We start from the raw sequence: 15,230 nt of genomic DNA, 5'->3' as shown, positions 1-15,230 counted from the left end.
ATGTAGTCATAAAGCGAGACGGATGAGTGACAACCTGGCCACTAGTGGTGGTGTTACACACAATACTAATCATATCTGTCAGGCATGTGGAAGAGAGTGTAATTCAGCAGGAGGACTTAAACGATATGCAAAGGTACATGAAGCCCAGTTACAACTACAGCCGGCTATTACCGGTAAAGGTTTTAGTTGCCAATTCTGTACAATACTTTGTAGATCTTTGGCTGGACTAAAAAGTCACATTCGATCACAGCATCAGTAACAGTTAAGCTTCGTGCAATGGTCATACTCGATAACGAGGGGCAGCCATAATTATGTATGTATGTATGTATGTATGTATGTATGTATGTATGTATGTATGTATGTATGTATGTAAGTATGTGAAAAAAGGAGTTAAGGGAAATATCTGGCATTCACGGATAGCATGTCTTTGAACAACGATGAATAAGAATATATGAAATATCATACAAGATAAATTACAAAAAATTCTTCATTTATTGATATCATCTCCGCTTGCAGTGAAATTTGCCTGGTCGCGCGTTCAAAAGTATATGTCATCAGCATCCTTCTCCTTCTTCATAACGAATGTAACCTTAAACATCATAAGCAACTTCATTATCATGTTTTAAACGGGTGTTTAAAGACCGTACAAAACGTTTTGACAGTGTACAATGAGTTGTGAAAATTCTCTGCTCTATAAGCTCGAAACCATCCTTATAACACATTGTTCCAAAGGAGACGATGCATCATTCCACGTATTCCTTTCATCCTTAAGATATTCTCCTTCAGTTCAATCGCTTTTAGGTGTCAGCAACGTTGCTCATTTTGACCTTCAGCTACGGTTGCCGGAGTTTGCTATGTCCTTGTTTCTCTCATATTTACTTGTTTCTTGCATGCTCTCACGTTGGACCAAACTTACATGTTGCATGAGAAATAACCAACAACAAAACAGGTAAAAGTGTCTATCGTTCAGTCCTTTCCAGTGAAACATATTTCCCTGACAATATAGATTAATTCAGAATTTTGCAAAATCATCCATAGATTTCTACAGTGTGGACATACATACGGGTGGCGATGTTGTCCGGAATCTGGCGAGTTGTGCCGACGCTACTGAAGATGGTCCGGTGTTTAATCTGAAACCATCGACACTATAGAGGTAAAACATAGTAGTATTTTATTGATATACTAAATTTGAATCATTAATGAAACTTCTCATGTCATTGAAAACTGAACGAATTCAATTTTAGATATTTTCCTGTATGCCATATCTCATATAAAATCCGTTCTGTCTGTCTGTGTGTGTGTGTGTTCTAGGATCTCGGGCATCCTCCATCCGATTACGCTCAAATTTTATATTTAGATACTGACGGTATTAGGGCGTGTATAAGTCTTGAAAAAAATGCAAAATTCGATTCCAGGTGAGAATGCAATCGATAATGTCGTGGGAACGTGAATTTGTACGCGCAAGTACATCAGCTGTTGTGATGTACTTACTAGTACTTTAAACTCTTCGGTTGCATATTTGCGTGAATAAAATCGTTTTCCTTTGGAATTGAAAAAAAAGTCTATCTTTATTTTTTTCTTTTGCTGGTGTCTCAAATTTAGGTTAAATCAGTGTTTCTCAAAGGGGAGACCTATGGGATGGTCGGACAAGTTATTGTGAGAAAATTTGGTTTAAATATTTGACAACTCAGCACCGTCCATTGGACGGTAGGGCGTTTTGCTCGTAAATATATATGCGAATATTATTAATTACAAATAAAGAATACAACATAAAAATTTGCTGTAACTTGCTGTAAGTGATTCAAGTTTAACGACAAAATGTTTATGTATCTATTTGACACCAAGCAACGGCGGATACCACTGCTCGCTCCGTCTTGCACACACACTCACACATACGCACACGCAAGCGCTCACAGACACACACTCATTGACACTCACGCACACAAGTAAATGTATGTGCCTATGACTGTATTAAATTGGTGATTTTTGTAATAATATCAAATTTATTGACTTTTATAATTAATATCACTGTCTTTGAAATCGGAAAGCTTGCTTCAAATCAATAATGTCTTCAACGGTTAAGCATTAGGAGTGAGTGTATATAATTCCTTTAATCAAAAATTCATTAACTCAGATTAGACATAATGAATAGACATAATTGCAATGTTATATAAAATTGGTCATATACTCAAAATGTAAAATAATCTATTCTTATTTTCATCCTATTGAGAATACTTCCATTTTTTAATGCTTCTTGTAACTAGTAATTGCCATGAAATTGCAGACTAACTCAGGGATTTTCATAAAAGCAAATCACCATAAGAGAATTCTTCAGTTTTTTTTTTTTTTTTTTTAATTCTGCAAATAATTTTGTGTGCTACTTATTGGTGAATTTATCGGTCAAAAGTAAGATTTATTACAATTTTTTTATTATCAACTAAATTATATTTGAAGTTATATTACCATGAAGGACATGTTTATATCTTTACGGAAGAAAGCTAACTTTGAAACCATGTCGCACTGAAAGACACACACATACATACATACACACACATAGATACATACATACATACATACATACATACATACATACATACATACATACATACATACATACATACATACATACATACATACATACATACATACATACATACATACATACATACATACATACATACATACATACATACATACATACATACATATATGTGTGTGTGTGTATTCTTTTATTCTTTTACTTATTTCAGTCATTTGAATGAAGCCATACTGGAGCATCACCTTTAGTCGAGCAAGTCGACTCCAGGACTTATTTTTTATAAACCTAGTACTTACTCTATCGGTATCTTTTGCCGAACCGTTAAGTTACGGGGACGTAATTACACCAACAGTTGTCAACCACTGGTGGGAGGTGGGAGGACAAGCACAAACACACAAATATATATATATATATATATATACGACGGACATCTTTCAGTTTCCGTCTGCCAAATCCACTCACAAGGGTTTGGTTGTCTCGAGGCTATTGTAGAAGACACTTGCCCAAGTTTACACGCAATGGGACTGAACCCTGAACCATGTAGTTGTGAAGCTAGCTTCTTACCACACAGCTACTCTTTCACCTATGTGTATATAAGATGTATTTATATGCTTAAATTTAAAATTTAACAAGCAAAATGTACTATGTATTAAAATTAGTATGAATTAGTCAAAAAAGTATATCTGTAGTATAATTGTGCTATTTACGTTTACGTGTGTGTGTCTGTCAAAATTTTTGTTACCAAACTCCTCTGCAGCCACTGGACCGATTTCGACCAAACTTAGCATGAGGAACGGTCGGTACCGGAAGAGTGTCAACATCTGTAAGGGATTCACGAAAATTAACCGGTCTCGTTCCAGTCTGGTAGAATCCGACAAAACGTATTACCTCTCTCTCACTATTCAATGACTCTCCTATTATTCCTCAGGCTTACGACCTCTTTCTCTTAGTGAGAGTTGTAGTGTGAGGAGTGATAATTGACAGAATTGCAGACAATATCACGTCTCATAACTCTCTCTCTATCTATCTATCTCTCTATCTCTCTCCTACATATTTACTGCTTCCCTTAACTCACTCTCATTGTTGAAATTCACAGAAAACAAAAGATGTCTTTGACGTTTTGAGCCAACGCTCTTCGACATAAAGGATTGAGAGGAAAAGAAAGAGAGAGAGAAAAGAGATGTGTATAGTTTAACGGTTCGATATATTTCATATATATTATTTATACATACACAAACACACACACACACACAGATATACATACATACATATATACATATATATATATATAATATATATATATATATATATATATATATATTATATATATATATATATATATATATATGGTGGTGTGCTTCTGTAGAGTTTCCGCCAACCAACTTTTATTTACGAAGAATTATTGGTCAACCCGAGGCTATAGCACAAAACTCCTTCCCAAAGAGTAGGATCAAACCATTTCGAAGTAATCTACTTAAGCATACGTCTCTTGTTGAATTCCATTATGCGGTTAATCAAAGCCAAAGAAACTTAAGATTGGAAACTATCCTTTTCATGACGGTAGCTATAAGCCAAAGAGATGCAGAATAAAGACATCAACACATCAGTAATTTAATTGGCTATTGTTAATCGATATCTATATAATAATCCGATTATTTAAAACAAAAAATATGCAAGGTTTTTGAAACACTTCAAGATCAAAGAATTTGTAATATTTCTTTAGCGGCTGCACCAACCTCAGCATGGCTATTTTCCGAAAAGTGATTCTTTGATATATTCTCTAGCCACAATAACACTCCAACATATGATAGTTCAAAAATATAACACTTTAAAGTATATTAGGAATTTTATTTTGATTCAACTGTATTCTTATCGACACCGATATCTTAGATCAAAGCATGTTGTTTTCAGTTTGTATTGTGATAAATGTGAGAAATGGTTTTACCTAAACTTAACCTAGATATTATAAATTCATTTATATGGTAAGACTTAAAGAAGCCAGTGGGTTGTCATAATCAGTAGAGCGTAGAATGATACGAGTAGAAATATGTTACAGAGATCAATTCAATCGACTTCCATAAAACATAACACACATCAAAATATAATCAGTTGCCTTGTGCCAATTCTAAGAAAAGAAACCAAAATTCTGAGACTGAAGGGCGGTAGAATCAGTAAAGCGTTGAAACGAATCCCTTTTAGAATTAATTTGTGTCTCTATACGTTTTGATTTCGAGTCCTGGAAAGTACAACTTTGCCTTTCATCTTTTATCCTTCTAGGGACGATAATCTAACTACTAATCATGTTCGGTAGTCGATATAGTTGACTGCACACCTCCCCTACAAAACTTTTATGATCATGCTCCTAAGTTAGAAATTCATATGCAAAACTAATACTTCAAAACAAATTTTAAAAATCTATAAAAGGATTTTGCAGCACTTAAAGATCAAAGCCTTAATAGTAGTTCTTTGCCGACAGTAGTAACCTAGTCATAGTTGTTTACCAAAGATATATTTCTTGATATATTCCGAAAATTTTAACGCTACATACGTTAGAAGTATAACGGTTATGAGTAAAATTGTAAAAAAAGAAATATAGAAAAAATTATAGAAAATTATAGAAATTATATATATACACATATACAGAGAGAAAGACAGAGAGAGAGAAATCGGGTAACACGCACGCGTATTTTTGTGTTTTATGTGTGCATAAAATGCGGAAAGAGAGCAAAAGTGAATATATGGGATTATATAAAATTATAGAAACATGCTGTAACTACATAAAGCATAAAATGAAAAACTTAAAACAGCTAAAAAATTATAGAAGCAGAAAATAGTTCATGTAAAGAAAAGTATATAAATCGAGAAATAAAAATATGTAGGTATATAAAATGCATATAGAGATGCCATGGATATATACATGTGTGTGTGTTTATATATATATATATATATATATATATATATATATATATATATATATATATATATATATATAAAACTTCAGAAATGTGTTCTAAAGTTATAAGGATACATTAAATGATACTGCAGCCGGGAGTACTGTTGTTGTTTAGCCGAAAGCTGGCCTTCATTGAGTAGACCTATGATGAAATCCTTCCAGATGCGAGGTTCCAGCGTTTTGTTTACTTTTCTTCTTCGATGTATACTGTAACAGGAATACATTATTAATGTGTCCTTTTCATGACGCTTGATTTAAAGAAATTTGACTGCTATTTCTAGCAATTCATTTCACTATATAGAGGTTCCTTCATTGGTAATATCCAATGTTGTTTGCTGTTAATGCTTAAAAACCACGACTGAGTTCTGGCTCGACAGACCTACAATCAGACGTTCCACTTAGTCAAAGTGTCTTTATATTTCTAAATACAGTGTGCTTCGTATTATAATCAGACGTGTCCTTGCTTACTTTTATGCCAACAGATATGTTTGAAGAAACAATTTGGCTGTTATTTCGCATGTTTGATATACCATGAGATTGTCAGCTCGAAACAATTGTTTTCTTTAATGTCTAATAGTTCCAGGTTAGACCTGATTACACAAACTTATAATGAAATGCCTCAAAACCGTGAATACCCTGACTAAAATATTTAAAATGTTCTGCTTATGACGATAATATAGATTGAGGGCACTGCAACTCATTTTGAGCAGGTCGAATATCTACATAAAACACGAATCAGGCAACCTTTGAGTACCAGGTATAAATAATATGTGCAACGGTGCACATGTGCTACGAAAAGTAGTGAATCTTTAATTTTTACAAATTCCTTGTAACTTTACATAAGACAGCAAGTTAACAGCGTCGAATAAAATGCTATTGCAGTATTCGTTTGGGTTACGCGAATTCAAATGCTGCGGAGATTACGTTGTCTTCCATCCACTCGCAGCCAATAAATTTCCATCCAGGGCAATTAGAGAAATGAACGGTAACTGTCCCAGTTCTTTGTGTTCTCCATTCAACCTACAGTTGACCAGCCTGGAGAGGTAAGCTCACACTCAATATGATAAACCGCTAACGGCATTGTCAGGCTTTCTTGAAAGTGAAAAGACCTGAATGGAAGCAGAGAATATTCTATTGAATTAATGTTTTGATCTAAAATGTTGTGATTCGTTATTTCAAATATCCCATACTCAAATGTCTTTTCCCATTCCAGAAATTGCCGACAAAGTAAATTTTAACAAAGTTTTATAATAAATGGAGCAGGCACAGCCTGGCCAAATGGTTACAAGATACGTTTTGAAAGTATATGTTTCTGAGTTCGATCCCACTGCATGGTATCTTGGACGAATATTTTCTATAGCCCCATATCAATCCACATTTTGTGATTGTATAGAAGATCATCAGCTGGACTTTACAAGTAAATTAAAAGATAGAGCCTTGTCATGCGGTGAATGGTACTGATTCTGTGTGAACTGCGCGTTGAAAGTACCTGTGTCTATTATACTCAGCTATTCTCACGTTAATTCAAGGACAGGTAAACGAACAACTGAATCTCTAGCGACTGAAGGAAATTCGTGCCCACTATATTGTTCTCTTCAGTTTAGCGCACACGTCCATGAAACTCACACAAAACTTCGTGTGATTTCAAGTTATTGCAATGTTAGTACGTAGCAACATATAATAGTTATATTAAATATTTGATGCTATATTCCCTGTCCGACAGATGAAAAATATTTGTAATGTCAAAAAGTCATAATTCGTAAATAAAACTTAAACCTAATTATTAACCCCCACAAAATATAACAAGAAGAATTAATTGCATAACATTGAGATATAACAAAATAGGCGCGTATTTTTCTTGAACTTTTTGGACTGTTTTAATTGCTTTACGTAATTTAGAATGAGGACTTGATATGTCCTCATCGTTTACTGTTTGGAAAATTAAGTTATCATCATTGTTTTCATATGCATTTGCATCATAGAGCAAGGATGATAACGTAATTGCATTTGCGCGAAAAGAACGACGGCATGACCAAAGTTTATCAGTTTCCATCAGAGTTATCTTGTGACCTGAACTCAGGAATTAGAAATGAATAGCTTAATGAGAATGTCAAGCCTACCGGTTGAACATTGAATTAAGATGTAGTGGGAACATATTACTTCAATCATTTTCTTGAGCAACGTTTTCTTGAGATTTGATTATGTGTTTTTATGTATGCTAATTTTCCAGGAATAAACTTAATCAAGAAATAGTGTTGTTGATGTCGATGGACTCAGTGAAAAATCAATTTGCCTTTCCAGCGTTGAACAACGTGTAGCTCCAAACAATATGCTAAGGGGTGGTTGCATGTTAAAGCCTCCTAGACCTCCTACAAAGTAATGATGTAACGCTCTATAAATCACGACGGAGGTCTTCATCCCACTGTTATATTATTATACTTTTTTGCTTGTTTTAAATGTAAGGGAATAGTTTTCAATATTACTCAATTGAAATGTTCATTCTGTGTGTTTGTTGAGAGGTAGTAAGGATTCTATATACATTTAAGGATATTCTATCAAAAGAATTCCAAAATTTCTGTGCTTTCAAATTGAGTACTGCGATAAATATTTAGAAAGCTTGGAGTACTTAAGAAATCTAATAATGAAGAGAAACACTGAATAATACCTAAAATTCTTGATTTTCTGAAGGTAAATGCAGAAAGGTACCACGTTTTGTCAGTATGCAAGGGTTACCTATTTTAATCATTGGTTTTAGTCGAACAATATCAACTGAAAGTCGCTGCTAAAGTTTTGTTAATTGTACGCGTTGATTGCTTGCAATTTTGATAAAGAGAAGTTCCATACAATCTTATTTTATCTGTAATGTGTTTTCATATTTGGTTATTACAAATAAGTCTTTCATATAAGCAGTTTCTATGTTAAGCTGCTGACTCAAGTCATTATGAATTTTTCTTCCTTATATCTATCATTTGACATCAATTCAGTATAATTAGCATTACTGGAATTCTATTTAAGTTATATGTATATACTCATATCTCTTTCGTAGCGATAGTGTATTTCATACGAGATGTCTGAAAGCCTCTCCGACACAGTTTATGCTAGAACGCAGCATATTAACATATTTGACTACTGCAAGCACTTCCGACTTTACAACTTGCTTATTTTCTTTCAGTATTATTCAACGTGTGTGTGAATTGCTATTCATTTTTTATAGAAGCGGAACCTATTGAGTATATAGAGGCGTCTGTTTCAAAAGTAAGTAGAGAACCAGGTGTTGGAACCAATAACGAAACCGCTGCCAAGCGGGATTTTAGTTTTTTGCTTCAAGGCATTCAGCTGGGAATTCAAAAATCGATATTTTTTTACTTGAGTGAGGTGCCACAATTTCAGCAAAAACTTTTTTCCATTACACAATTAACGCATTGAAATGTAAACCAGGTGTTGGAACAGATAACGAAGTTGCTTCAACAGTATTTTTCATTTTCTTAACAGTTTCAAGACATTCAACTAACAATGGAAAATACATATTGTTTTGCTTCAAACAGAAGTACTTAACTTTCCTCCAAACTTTTATTCAGTTTTCAAAAGTAGACAATTATCTCAATGAAATCATATTCCTTTGTAATTTCCATGACTATGAAATTCAGGTGCAGACCATAGTTTTCTTAGGTCTTGCGTGCATTCTCTAAACATGTGACCGAGGAATGAGGACTCTATTGTATTAAATATACATTTGTTAGAGTTTAATATAAACCCTACAACTTAAACTCCTTTGAGACAATCTTACAAATTTGTAACTATAGACCTTTTACGTTCTCTATATAATTACACCGTGTGCAAAATTTTATATATATATATATATTATATATATATATATATATATATATTATATATATATATATATATATATATATATTCGCTTTAAACTTTGCTTTTATGATTTGGATATAAATCTTTTGAAACCGACCTAATTTCCATTAGAGTTTAGACAAATTCAGTGCTGAGTTGCTGAAGCAGAAATATCGTTATAACAAATAATCTGCTCAATACCACAAATTTGTTTTTTAGTGTTTGTATTAGAGGTTATAAATTTTGTTTATAACCCAAGAGAAACCTGGGAGAATACACTAGTAACTAAAGACATTCTTTTTATATCAACCCCCATTTTTACATAGCACCCTCATGTCTTTATCTCCATTTTAATTTTATCACCTGTTTGTTGTTGTTTTATGTAATGTATTATACTGATTCCAAAGAAAATTACTCCGTATGCTTTTAAATAAATAACCTAATATGGCTTACCTATTTGCACATGTTTAACTACAAGAGAAGGCAGGTATTCTCACTCCTACGTAGTTAAAAATTTTATATCATACAAACTCCTAATTTACTTCAGTATAAAACGTGAAAGCAATTTATATATAGTATTAAGATTGCACAGACAAAGAAAGACTAATTCTGGTAGCTCTTGTGGAGCATCGACGCTCACAAAACCTAAGGCTCATTTCACAATTTCAAGTGTTATCTTCTTCAAAGATTGTCTCAATTGCCACCTATTTACAACTAAAACGATTAGGTTATTTCAATGGTCAAATGTCAAGGCTCAGATACAACACATTACAGAAGATAGGATATGAACTGCTGATATTTCAACTGAAGATCCATCCAATGTTTAGATCAACTGCGTTCTTAGTGTAGTTGTTTCTCTCTTATGATTTCTTTCACACTACGGCCGTAGACGTTATAGTAACAGCGGAAAAATCGAATAAAAGATACAGCAAACTGCAGGGCTGCGATTTATGCAAATCAGCTAGGTGTATATTTTCTTGATGTCTGTAGGACATCCAGCAGCCGCGCTATCCCAAATATTGTAGCCTACAGCTAAGCTTTGTAGGGTATCAAAAACTACAGGCGACTGAACTAAATTTTAGGCCTAAAGAGAATGAACACTCTTTAAGATGCGGTCCCAGTTACGTTATGGATACGTTTTAACCAGGAGAAAATAGCGAGGTTCAAAATTTGGAGTGATTGTTAGAGCGATTTAGTTGAAGACTGGTCATGTTCAGGAAGGGTGCAATGGTGTTTTTCTTGATAAGAGTATCATTTGTAATCTACTTCGGTAGAAGCTGTGGTAGAAGAAACATGCTCATAATGATGCGCGTATGACCCTAACAAAGAACAATGTGCTTATGAAATGCTTAGCTATAGAGCCATGCCTGCAGCATCAATTATATGTTATACGATCTATATGATTATTGTTACAAATATTTTTGATAAATTTCGATTTTATAAAATGTATTTTCTATTGTATTAGCTAACCATATGTTAGCAATCATTTTTCTTTTAGTTTTTAACATTTATTTCTATTCGTTTCTGTATTGCAGATACAATAAGATTTCGTGAAATTAGTGTCTCATTAAGTGCTGCAGAATTCACTAAAATTACTAAAACAAGACTTGAAACTAAAAGAAGGTTTGGAATTAATTTTCATGTAAATTTAAATATTTTATTTAACATCCGTATAACTTATTTATTGTGAATTTTATTCTGAAAACTTATTTATTCTGAATTTAAAGTTTAATTTGTAGAACATGGGAACATAGGATCATTCACAATCTGATAAAAATTAAATTAGTCTCATTGAAACAGTATACGGAATATCAACTGGGATTCGTAAAGGTGAGCCAAGCTAGAATTAAATATATAATATTGCACGCAGCAACGATTAATTTTCATGTAAATTTAAATATTTTATTTAACATCCACAAAACTTATTTATTCTGAATTTAAAATTTAAATGGGTAATTATTGATTTCTATACATCATAAATGAAAGTAGAAATAGAAGGAATCTAATAGTTATTACTTTAAACTGTTTACATTACTTTATTTATATAATGTGTTACGAAAAAGACTTTTGGCTAACTAGTTCCAACCGGTCAATTTCTAGATTAATGCATTGCCGAGAATAATCCATTGAACAGCTTTGTAAATTTAGACACTTTGGGAGAGTTGATGGGGAAAGGGTATTCGACATTCTGATAGTCAATAGCAAAAGAGCCACACATATGATGACATGACGACATTAAACTGCAGCAAGTGTTGAGGCTCCAGTTTGGGAGACCTAGAGTTGTTGGGAACGTGGAGTCACCCCTTAATTACCATTATACTCAGATCCATTTTGTCAGGGGTCGATCTAAGAGTTAAATAGTATTTCCAGAAGTAGACGAGACTCGTGTTAGTTTTCACAAAACCATGGAAAGGCAACTCTTCTAGGAAAAATGCACGCTGACATAAAAGTTGCAGTCAAAACTGTACCTGTCATCTTGCAATGCTTGTCACTGGAGCTTATACCATGATGACCGATAGAGTGACAAAAGTGCCACAAGTTTTTATCACTTAAATCCAATGACGTACAACTATTTCACTACTGTGAGACGGCTATCATCTGAAAAGATGTGGCAGTCACAATCAATATAAAATATAATGTATTTTATGTGTATAATGCGCTTGTAAGCAAAACTTGTACTCGTAATTTGAAGGGAAAATTTATTGCAAATCCCTATCAATATAATGCTTAAGACTGGTTATAAGATCAACTTTTAGTAACAAAAAATTGTGCCTTATATACCATATAAGATATGGTGTGTGTAGAGAGAGAGAGGGGGGGAGAGAATAATAAAAAATGCGGCACGGGGTGACGACAGAGGAGCATACTGAAAAACAAGAAAACTTATGCACAATAGACGCTCACATGTTCAGCCCTCATCAGTTATCGACTGAATATTACCACAACTTCGATGCCTTCCGATAATATTGCTCAATTCAGCTGTATCTGCTGGGGTATAAATGAGCGAACGTGATAGACGAATACGAACAGAAAAGCGAGAAAAGATGAGGTATCTAAACGGTACGGTAAATGTTCGTGTTCTGAGGAGAACGGGAAAATGTATATAAGTGGAAAAAGAAAACAAGTGAGCAAGTACAGTAAGGAAAATATGTAATTACGACACAGAGAGATATTCGTAAACATAGAATGACTTTCAACAATGGCTGAAAGTAAGGCAAGACGTGTTGTGCAATGTAACGCTAATAGGAAAGATGATGGAAAAAAACTAGAACTAAATTTAAAATCTTATACAAATCGAAGGCTGGAAACAAGTAACTGCCTATGAGAACGGTTAATGCAGAAAGGGTTTGTAGCTTAAAATACAGAAAGGTTACTTAGTGTAATTTGGGGAAAGAAGAGAAGGAAAAGGATACTACTGGATTGGGAGAAACACAGATAGTGAGATAGAGATGGGGATCGTAAGAGATAAAACCGATAAAAGAGAGTAGGAATGGAAGAATTGAAAAAAGTGAAATGGAAAGAACATTAAAGACAAATTGATATGAAGAACGGAGTGTAGAAAGAAACAGCGATACAAAAATAAAAGGAGTGAAAGGAATGTACCTGAATAGGGGAAATGATATAAATTATGAAGTGGCAACGATAGATAGGGAAAGCGGCAGAAAGTTAAGCAAAAAGAAATGAGAAAGGGTAGATAGCTAGATAGAAATATAGAAAGCCGTAGAATGATAGAGTTATACTGATAGATAGAGAGGAAAGATATGAAATCTTTGAGATGGGAAGATACGCAAATAGAGAAAAGATAGAGAGATTGTTGACAAAAAATAGTTGACAGAAAAATACGTGATGATAGAAGCAAATGAAAATGGATATAAGGGTTGTCGGTTTTTTATCAATTTTCTTTTCCCCTGTTTGAATACACATCACATCTGCCAGGCAGATGTGATGTGTATAAAAGTGCATAGCTTTTTTCTCCTTCTCCCATGCGACTTGTGTTTACATCAGATTTCTGGGGTTTTTTAATGCTCCACCATCTTTCTTTATTTTTAAAGTTGTGGATACTTCTTGTTTTGGGGTGACTTTGATAAGCTCATCAGTTCAATACTTCTTGTGTATAGTGTTGTAGGCCCTCAATGCAATAATATTATGTTTCATGGAAAAGTAGCGTGTTTCAGCGATTTTGAACGCTAGCACAATCGACATTTCTATCTCAAAGCGAACCTTTAGAGGTATTTTTATCTCTTTTGCTTCTCAGGTGTTTAGTAGCTATCTCCTGTTCTATCTATTTTTCTTATATAATAAAGGAAGACTTCAAGGTGAGATGTCGTGTACTTTTCACAGGTCCAGAAACTGTTGTTCCAGTCAATGTTGCAAGCATTTTTAGCTTATGTATGTATGTATGTATGTATGCATGCATGCATGTGTGTATGCGTGCATGTATGTATGCATGCATGTATGTATGTATGTATTAGTGTGGTTTGTTTAGTACATGGGCATATTAATGTGTTTGTGTTTTAGTATGAGTAAATGTATTTTAAACTACTCTCTTATATTGATCTATAGATATTGAAATATAATACTTAGTTACTTTGAAAAGACAAGGAAATATATCAAATGGCTCCAAGAATGTACATAAAATATAGGTATTGAGGGAAAATACTATTTGTTGAATGTACATAGAAATAATTTACAATCTACTAATTTAAATCACTTATTGTAACAAATACATGAATAGATAGTATCATGTTATGGTTCTGTTATTGGCCATAAAAATTTGCGAATAAATAAACAGTTAATTGGATTTTACGCTATAGAAAACATCTTAATCTGTCGGATCGCTTTTCACAGTTCGAATAAAAATTAGTTCTATATTTCAAAATATTAATAGAGATTTATCGTAAGATTGTGTTTCGCTGCTTTTTGGAACATTTTCCTATTTGAATAGATGTAGATATTATCAAATATGTTACCACTCGTTTATTATTGCGCTATTTTATTAACTTAACACATTGCGATAGAATATACGATATTTATCAATTTGATTTTGACGCAGATAACCTCAGTATAATAAAGCTTTTATTTAGTTTAACAGTTTACGCATTTTCTTCAATGCACAAGGAAAGCAGTAAAATAAAGGGCTACACGAATTAATGAAATGAAAGCAAGTCAAGATGGCTAGAGATCATCTAGAAATAGCAGCCAAAATGCCATGAAATACAACATACAGTACTAGCAAAAAGAAGAACGTATTACATAATATATCCCTCAATATAGAAACAACTTCTGCATGATTGCATACATATAGACATGGTGACTGCCAGTTCTTTACAGATGAAGGCCACCTCTTCAATTAGAAAATCTCGTCATCTGATTTCATATGACTAGCGAGTCCGGATTTGGAAAAACAGACTCTATTTCAGATGTTATAAATATGTTCAAGCCGAAAACATACATTGAATTGAGGCCAAGCCATGTTTACCAAGTGCTCCTTTCAAGATAATGTTTTCGATTCTCCGTATTTTAAATGCTTTACAACCATCGCAGATCACTTCTTTCGTAACCGACCAATTTTCCATCATCGGTTCCTAGGCTTTAAAATCCACAGTAAGAACCTTTAAGTTACTTTTGACGAAATTCCTAAAACATTTATTAGATTTATGTCATGGACGTGTGCACGTTGCAACCCCCCGTAAAAAAAACTTCCTCAACCCACCGCATCTGATTGTGTATAAGGTGCATCTCATTACTAGATGTGTTGGCTCGTTAAAAACAATGATGTTAGAGATTGCCATTTAATGTTTAAGATCCACTTAAAACAAGCTTCATTGAATCTTTCGCGTGATGCCGATATGTAGCTCACGTCTCAGAAGTGTATTTATAAAAGAAATA

At 33.5% G+C, this 15,230-nt stretch overlaps 1 protein-coding gene across 1 annotated transcript in view; it reads left to right on the top strand.

Moving 5' to 3' along the window:
* The first annotated feature begins 11,152 nt into the window (after positions 1 to 11,152).
* Positions 11,153 to 15,230, top strand: part of LOC115213477 (sex peptide receptor-like) — a 108,583-nt gene continuing 104,505 nt past the window's right edge. The window contains 1 exon segment of the mRNA XM_036503799.1: positions 11,153 to 11,171. The gene's annotated coding sequence lies outside the window, so the exon portion shown is untranslated.

Source organism: Octopus sinensis, linkage group LG6 (genome assembly GCF_006345805.1).
Source record: "Octopus sinensis linkage group LG6, ASM634580v1, whole genome shotgun sequence".
Lineage (NCBI taxonomy): Eukaryota > Metazoa > Mollusca > Cephalopoda > Octopoda > Octopodidae > Octopus > Octopus sinensis.
The sequence above is the reverse complement of the archived record's forward strand: the minus strand, read 5'-3'. Positions and strand labels throughout refer to the sequence as shown.